Consider the following 7,801-nt stretch of genomic DNA (forward strand, 5'->3'; position numbering starts at 1 on the left):
AGAGAGAGAGAGAGAGAGAGAGACAGAGAGAGAGACAGAGAATACATGAGGTTGAACCAAAAGGGTGAGGGAGACCATGAGCTTTAGAGTAACTCTTGAATGAACTTTACAGGCTGACTGGAATCTGAGGACCCAGAACAGCTCTATGAAGGAAGGATAGTTCTAGAGAATCCAGAACATCTCTAAGGATAGTTCTAGAATGAGGAGAAGAGGCCCAACAAATGAAACCACAAATGGGAAAGAGCATGGATTTTCCCATGAGAATTATGACTGTGTATTTTATATCATACCGTTCGTGTAGACTTTTCTAGTTGTTTGAATAATTTATCATTACTGTTTATTTATGTGTGGGATTCATGTATGTAGAAGCAGAAAAATCAGTTTTGAGGGTTACTTCTCGGGGGTGTAATGGTTGGAATAGGAATGGTCCCATAGACTCATATGTTTGAGTGCTTGGCCACAGGAGTGGCATTATTAGGAGGTGTGGCCTTGTTGGAGTAGGTGTGATTTTGTTGGAGGAAGTGCGCCAGTGTGGAGGTGGGCTCTGAGGTTATATATGCTCAAGTTGTTCCCAGTCACACCGTCTCCTTCTGCTGCCTTTGGATGAAGATGTAGAACTCTCAGTTCCTCCAGTGCCATGCCTGCCTGGGCACTGCCATGCTTCCCACCATGATGCTAATGGACTAAACCTCTGAAACTGTAAACTAGCCCTAATTAAGTGTTGTCCTTTATAAGAGTTGCTTTGGTCATGGTGTCTCTTCACAGCAGTAAACCTTAACTAGGACAGGGGCTGTGCGCCTTACTTGTTGAGACCAGGTCCCTCACTGGCAATTGAAGCTCACTGATTCTACTTGGTTAAGTGTGCTAGCCACTGAGTCCCAGGATCCCTGTGGAGCCCTCTCTACTATGTTAGCATCCCAAGCCACCACAGATGTTTATTAGGTGCAAAGGTTCACACTTGGGTCCTCATGTTTGTGCAGGAAGCACTCCACAGACCAAGTCAGCTCTCTAGCTCCCAGTTGCCCAAGGCCATTGCCCCAGCCCATTGCCCAAGCCCATTGCCTGAGCCCATTGCCTGAGCCCATTGCCTGAGCCCATTGCCTGAATGCGGCACATCCTTCGCCTTTCTGTTCTCTTCCCAGCAGGAGGTATTTTCCTTCCTTGAGTTCCCAAAGCAACATTTCAAATGTGCTTTTGATGTGTGGCCCTAGGTGCCGGTTGTTCATAGCATGTACTTCTGCAGCCAAATAAACCTGCCCATTCTGGCACTGACCTGTGGGCTGGGGTCCCGACTGTCAGGAGGAAGCTAGCTGAGCACCAGCGCTCATCTCCCTCTGCTTCCTGACTGTGTCAGCATGACCCGTTTCCTCATGCTTCTGCTTTCCTCACGCTTTCTCTGTCATGATGGCCTGTACCAGAGCCTTTCTTCATAAGTTGTCTGCCTCAAAGTCAACGCTCTAGAAGCCATTATGGGAATGTCCTGAGAAGCTCTTACATTGTTTGCTTGTGTGTGTGTGTGTGTGTGTGTGTGTGTGTGTGTGTGTGCGCCAAACTGCACGTGCATGGAGGTCAGAGGACAGTTTGTCGGGGTTGGTTCTCTTCTTCCACCATGTTGGTTCCAGGGATCGAGGACTCACGCTGTCAATCTTGGCTGCAAGCGCCATCTCGGAAATTCTGAGGATCTTTGGTCAAGCTAGAGGTTTTGTATATGAGCGGAACATGGGTTACTATAAATTGCTTTTCCTGGGGCTTTCTTGGAGTGTTTGACAGTTTCCCAACAAAAGAATTCCCAGTGTGCATTTCCTTCTCCCTGGTAGGGAGTGCTTAAAGTACAGATCTCATCTCTACAGGGCTGGTAGACTGTAAAGGTTGAAGGGGACCTTGGCCCACGTGTCTGACTGCTGAAGCTGGCAGCTTGGGTCTGAGCATCTCTCCAGGTCCTCCCGCTCAGCAGCTGGTAGACTGCCGACATTCTCTCAGAGAAGGGTGGGTGGGGGGTTGGGGGTTGGGGGGTGGAGAGGGTCTTTGGGTTGTCCCCTGCACATGTAACTTCTCTTCCCAGCCAGTTAGATTCAACTCTGCCCTAATTGCATGTGACCTTGGGGTCTTGGGAGGGGCTAGAGTATATAAGCTGCCAGGAAGAGAGACGTCCTCTGTGTGGTTCTGGGGAGGCTGTCACCCATGCTGGGAAACCCTTTCCAGTGCACCTTAGGAGGGCAGCGCGCACACTCCTGTAAGAAACCTGTCATCTGGGCTTTGCAAGTCAATTCAATTGTTTTCTAGGGTGACCGTTGGTGGAATCCTACCAGGGTTTGTCCTTGGACTTCAGTGAGGGGTGGGGTCGATGTCACCCTCCCTACTAGGAGAGAATGTGTATGAGCCCGTGTGTGTGTGTGTGTGTGTGTGTGTGTGTGTGTGTCCCCATGTGTGCACATAAGCCATGATGTGCTATGTTTAGGTCAGAGGGCAGCTTCTGGGGCTAGTTCTCTCCTTTTACCACATGGGTTCTGGGGGTTGAACTCAGGTGGGCAGGTTTGGTCATGAACACTTTTACCTGATGAACCATCTTGCTAGACCTGATAATGTTTTATAACAAATTATTTCTGTCTGCATCAAAGTAATTTCCTGTGTTAATTTTGGGTGGGTAATTTTTTCCCCATCTAGTTACATTGCCGGAACCTTCTGGGTCCCATTCAAGAGCACCACAGCAGCTCCCAGTCTTCCTTTGATCCCCACTTGAGTTGCCCCGGTGCTGACTTTTCATGTTGAGATCTATTTTATGCTGTTAGAAGAGGCCCCGTCTCTCTCTCTCCATTCTCTGGTTTATCCTTTTCTTCCTAGAATGAATGTTGAATATTCTCAGATGCTTTCCTGGTGCCTTCAGCAAGGATGGATGACCCACTGCCTAAAAGATTGCTTTTTCATCTCAGTGGGACGTGAAGGAGATAAGATTGGAAGTGGGATACTCTGGGCTACACATCTCTGTGATACCCTGGTCAGGCTCAGCTCTTTCACCAAAAATGCTCCCAACATCTGGTAGACACAGAGCTGCTCTGCTGGGTCTCTGTTACTGTAACAAATACCTGAGATGATTAATGTGTAGAGGGAAAAGTTTCTGTGATGTACATGTACATGCTGTGGAGGCCGGAAGTCCGCACGGGTGTCTTCCTCAATAGCCCTTCTGCCTTGGGTTTTGAGATAGGATTTCTCACTGGACCTGAACCTCACTGATTCACATGGGCTGGCTGGTGGCTTCTATTGCCTCTCCAGGGACAAGATTACAGATGTGTGACACAAACTGTGCCTAGGTTTTTATGTAGGTGCTGGAGGTGCCTGCATGGCATACATTTATTTATTTACCAACTGAGCTATCTCTTTAGCTTAGGCAAAGGTTCACTTTTTGGCTTCCAATTTTAGATGCTCTGGGCCATGCAAGATTAGTCCTATTATCTTGGGTGAGGTTCATGGTAGAGCAGAATTGCTTACTTCATGTCTTGGGGGAAGAGAGGGAGGGGGGACAGGCCAGGATCTGACAATCCTCTTTGAGGCCATGCACCTGGAAACATCAAGATATCTCAGGGGGTGTCCACTGACCTAAAGATGTCACCACCTCCCACTGTGCTCTGTTGGGGATCCAGACTCTACCATGTGGGCCTTTTGGGGCCACCCTGTGGGGCCTGGTAATAGGCTGCTTTAGGAGACTGATTTTTGATATTCTGTTTCCTCCACCACACCTTTGGGCAGCCTCAAGCTCAGCTTCAGGTTGAGGTACTGTGAAATGGGAGCTTGGGTGCACGCTGGGCATTTGTGGATCTGAGCTCCATCTTTGGGCCCATGGCCTCTGAGTCAGTACTGAGCACTGGGGTGGGGCCAGGCAAGGTCTCACCCACACAGCGGTTGTTATCCGGATGAGAGCAATCGGGTTGATTTGTCTGCAGTTGGACTTTCAGAAGTCACCTTGATGCTCCAGTCATTCTTGAAACTCAATTAGTGGTTTGCCTTCTGCGTCGTCGTCTTTGCCAGGCACGGTCCAGTGAACGCTAAGTGGACAGGATGTGTGAGTCCGTGCTGCCTCCTGTAAGATCGATACCTCTGAATTAAAATTTTGTAAGGACTTGAGTGCACATTTCTGCAGAATCTTAAATGACCTTTGCAAATCATAGTTATTGCCCTTAAAGTCACTTGTGGTCCAGTCGCAGAAGGTGATTGTGGCCCTAATTCATCTCTTGGCCCATGAGGCTTTAAGGGCCTGATTTTACTCATTGTGACTTAAGTTAATTGTCTAGACTTAAAAATACTTATTCTGTCTCTTTCTCTCTGTCTCTCTTTTACTGTGTCTCCCTGTGTTTCTCTCTTTCTATCTTTCTTTCTGTCTCTCTTTCTCACACTGTGTCTCTGTCTTTCTCTCTTTCTCTGTATCTCTGTCTCCCTTTCTGTCTTTCTTCCTCTTTTTCTGTCTCTCTCTGCCTCTCTGTTTCCCTCTCTGTCCCTCTCTGTCTTTCTGTCTCTGTTTCTGTTTCTCTCTCTGACGGCACACACGGAGGTCAGAGACAACTTGCGGGAGCTAGTTCTCTCCTTCCACCATGTCGGTCCCAGGCTTGTCAGGCTTGGAGGCAGGGACCTCTCTGTGCTCTGAGACATCTCACAGTCGACTGTTAGTTTTCTCTCCTAGTTTGCCTCAGTCTTTCTATGCAGCCCTGACTGGCCTGGAACTAGCCATGCAGCTCTGAACTCACAGCGATCCTTCTGTCTCTGCTTCTCAAGTGCTGGGATTACAGGCATGTGATGCCAGCCCTAGCTGTATATAACTGAGAATGTATTTCCTTGGGCAGTGGTTTTCACCCTTCCTAATGCCGTGACTCTTTAAAACAGCTCCTCATGCTGTGTTGACCCCCAAACTACAAGATTATTTGCTTTGTTACTTCATAACTGTAATTTTGCTACTGTTATGAAGCATAACTTAAATATGTGTTTTCTGATGAAAGGGTCATTTGACCCCCCAAGGGTTGTGACCCACAGGCTGAGAACTGCTGCTCTAGGGCGCTGAAAACATCTCCTTTCCCCTTCCTTCTAGCATCCTGGTCACAAACAAGGTCAATTCTACCACAGCTCACCTTGGGGAACAAATGAGTTTATTTGGCCTACTTTCAAAACATGCATGAGGGTGTGCTAACAGGAGCGTAGGTGACCCCAAGGAAGCAGTCTTCACCTGGTGTGGCTGGTGGCTTTCCCAAGGCTGTGTAGATGGAGCCTTCTCAGTCTCTGGTCCCACAGAGACCAGAGACCACCTACACTGAGGGCACAATTGTGTGCTTATGGCCTCCTCCGCTGAGAAGAGTGTGTGGAATCTCAGGCCCATGGTCCCGCCTGTCCCCTCTGTCCCTGAGGGGATGTCGGCAGTGTATAGGCCACTCCTGAGGCCGTTTGCAGGAGGGCACAGTTGATCTGATGAAGATGCTGTCTCCCCTGCTCTGCGGATGGCATTCTCTGACAGCAGTGTTTTTCTTACTGCTTATTTCTTTTCTTTTCTTTTCTCCTCTTCCTTCCTTTCTTTCTTTCTTTCTTTTTTTTTTTTTTTTTTTTTTTTTTTTGGCTTTTTCGAGACAGGGTTTCTCTGTGTAGCCTTGGCTGTCCTGGAACTCACTCTGTAGACCAGGCTGGCCTCGAACTCAGAAATCCACCTGCCTCTGCCTCCCAAGTGCTGGGATTAAAGGCGTACGCCACCACCGCCCGGCTTTACTGCTTATTTCTTATCCGTAGGACAGCTTCCTTGGTTTTAGTTGTAAAGGTTGGGAGTTGGGGGACTGAAAGTCATTTACACACACAGACGAAGCTTTTTGTGTGCTGGGACTCCACACTGTTTGTTTACCTGGTCTCTCTACCCACCGTGTTGATCTGCTTTCTATAACTGTAGGTAAGAATCTTAGACAGTCAACCTGGAAATGAGAAGGTGAGTCTAGGCTCAGAGCTTAAGAGGTTTTGGGTTTGACCAGTTTTCCTCTTGCTTTTGGTTTGGTGTTAAGACGGTGCATCATGTGGAGTAAAGGCACTTAATTCATTGAAAGAAGTCAGAGAGAGGAGGAGGGAGTGGACTACCATACAGGGCTAGACCCTCCACTAAACCATACTTGTCAAAGTTCTACCATCCCCATGCCAAACTGGGGGCTGACCAAATTCAAAATGGAAAACATAGAGGTATGTTATAGATGGAGCGTTCCTGGTGAATTTGTTCCTGCTGTGCTTCTAAATAATCTCAAGGAGACCCTGGTGAAGCCGGTAGAGACACGGGAAGTAGACAGATGCAGCAAAGAGCAGTGTCTGCTCGCTGATGACTCTGACAATAGCATCTGTTACAGTAATGGCTCTGGACCACCAACGTTTCCTGGCAGTGATGACAGAGAGGAGGAGTGGTCCCACCCAGGGCCAGCTTGGTGAACCAGTGAGTTCCTTGGTACATGGGTGAAGGGTTACCCAGGGCAACACAGTTGATTCTAAGGCAACAGCATCACTAAATAGCTAATCCCCCCCCATACCACGCCCCTGCATGGGCAACCATTCGTGGAGGCTGCATCCCCTACGCTCCCCACACCACTGGTCAGCACCTCCCCTGGACAGTCTCCTCCCTCCAGCAATTGCTATTGCTTATGTAATGGGAGGGTGGGGACTTGTGTATCTTGTAACTTTCTACATGTCCTGAGTCTTATAGGTTTCCTTAACTTCCTGAATAGGTTTTTAAAGATTTCTTTTTATTTATATGTGTGGTTAAGGGTATGATATATACATGCACATGCACTATGCATGTCTTGGAGAGATAGCTCAGCAGTTAAAAGCACTTGCTGCTCTTTGAGAGGGCCCGTATTGCTTCCTGGCACCACATGGCAGCTCATACCCATCCGTAGGATACCCGTCCGTAGGATACCCGTCCGTAGGATACCCGTCTGTAGGATACCCGTCCGTAGGATACCGTCCGTAGGATACCCTTCCGTAGGATACCCGTCCGTAGGATACCCTTCCGTAGGATACCCGTCCGTAGGATACCCGTCCGTAGGATACCCATCTGTAGGATACCCGTCTGTAGGATACCCGTCTGTAGGATACCCGTCTGTAGGGTACCCATCTGTAGTAGCTTCCAATGCCTGCCCCTTTCTGCTTGTTTTGGGCAGTAGGCATGTACAGGGTGCATAAGAACACATATGGAAAACACTCATAAATACAATCAAAATCTTAAAAGATGTATTGGTTTTGTTTTACTGTGTGTGTGTGTGTGTGCGCGCGCGCGCGCGCGCGCGCGCGCATGCCTGTATATATGATGTATTTTGCGTAACATGTGTGTGCAGTACCTGTGGAGTCCAGAAGAGGGCGTCAGAGTCCCTGGAACTGGAGTTAGACTTGATTGTGAGCCACTGCTTGTTATAGAATATAGGTCCTCAGTAAGAGCAGCGAGGGCTTCTACGCTCAGCCCTTTAGCTTCTTTAATCTTATGATGTCCTTCCTCCGGGTAGTGGGAGGGGGTTTCAGCTCAGAGGAAATAGCTATGCAACATCAGGACAGGCCTCTTGCCTTCCCAACAGGCTACAAAGGTTGTATCTGTATAGGAGAATGTTAAAAATGGTGAGATGAAAGGAAAGGAACACTGGATATACATCTCTGCTCATGAAAGGAGAAAGTTACACACACACACACACACACACACACACACACGTATATACACACCCACATATGCACATGCATGCATGTCCCGCGCTATCTCCTGCCGGCAGGAAAGACGCGGCACACACGGATCCTTCTGCAGTACAAATTT

The 7,801-nt window shown here is 48.4% G+C and overlaps 1 protein-coding gene across 3 annotated transcripts in view; it reads left to right on the forward strand.

Annotated features, from left to right (window-relative positions):
* Window positions 1–7,801, forward strand: part of Osbpl10 (oxysterol binding protein like 10) — a 260,513-nt gene that overhangs the window by 35,203 nt on the left and 217,509 nt on the right. The window lies entirely within an intron of this gene.

The sequence above is a fragment of the Mastomys coucha genome, unplaced genomic scaffold, assembly GCF_008632895.1.
Source record: "Mastomys coucha isolate ucsf_1 unplaced genomic scaffold, UCSF_Mcou_1 pScaffold23, whole genome shotgun sequence".
Classification (NCBI taxonomy): domain Eukaryota; kingdom Metazoa; phylum Chordata; class Mammalia; order Rodentia; family Muridae; genus Mastomys; species Mastomys coucha.